Source organism: Rutidosis leptorrhynchoides, chromosome 3, assembly GCF_046630445.1.
Source record: "Rutidosis leptorrhynchoides isolate AG116_Rl617_1_P2 chromosome 3, CSIRO_AGI_Rlap_v1, whole genome shotgun sequence".
NCBI lineage: Eukaryota > Viridiplantae > Streptophyta > Magnoliopsida > Asterales > Asteraceae > Rutidosis > Rutidosis leptorrhynchoides.
The window spans coordinates 434,402,515-434,403,415 of record NC_092335.1 but is presented as its reverse complement, the minus strand read 5'-3'; the positions used below and the strand labels follow the sequence as shown (position 1 = coordinate 434,403,415).

Below are 901 nucleotides of genomic sequence, written 5' to 3'. Positions count from 1 at the left end.
CGCCATTATTAAGCCAGAAATTAATGCACCAGATTATGAAATCAAGGGACAAATCCTACATATGGTAACTAATTAATGCCAATATAGTGGTACGCCAAAAGAAAATCCAAATGAACATCTTCAAACCTTTAATAGGATCTGTACTCTATTCAAAATCAGAGAAGTTGAGGATGAACATATCTATCTCATGTTATTTCTCTGTACTTTAAAGGGAGAAGCCAAAGATTGGTTAGAATCGTTACCTGAAGGGGCGATTGATACATGGGTGTCTTAGTTGAAAATTTTCTTAAACAATTTTTTCCGGCATCTAAAGCCATGAGACTTCAAGGAGAAATTGTTACGTTCACGCAAAAGCCAAATGAAACATTATATGAGGCGTGAACAAGATTCAGAAAATTGTTGAGAGGATGTCCTCAACATGGTTTAGACACTTATCAAATAGTACAAATATTCTACCAAGGATGAAATATTGCTACATGAAAAGACATCGACATAACAGCTGGTGGTTCCATTATGAAGAAAACCGCAACTGAAGCTCACAAGATTATTGATAACACAGCCTCCCACTCACATGAGTGGCACCAAGAAAAAGATATCTTTCGTTCATCTGAAGTGGCTAGAGCCGATTCTAGCCATGACTTTGATTCCGTTTCCACAAAACTAGATGCTTTCGAGAGACGAATGGAAAAGATGAATAAAGATATTCACGCAATACGAATCAGTTGTGAGCAATACGGTGGAGCACACTTAATGAAAGATTGTCACATTGAGCAAACCATGGAACAACGTGAGAATGTTTCCTACATGAACCAAAGGCCAGGAAATAATTATCAGAATAATTATCAACCGCCAAGGCCAAACTTCAATCGAAATCAAAACATTCTTTACAATCCAAATGGAC

At 37.1% G+C, this 901-nt stretch overlaps 1 non-coding gene across 1 annotated transcript; it reads right to left on the bottom strand.

The window, feature by feature from the left end:
• Nucleotides 1-318: 318 nt before the first annotated feature.
• On the bottom strand, nt 319-425 carry LOC139903246 (small nucleolar RNA R71). The gene has a single exon (XR_011778081.1). It is a non-coding gene; the product is annotated as a small nucleolar RNA R71 (small nucleolar RNA).
• Nucleotides 426-901: the final 476 nt, after the last annotated feature.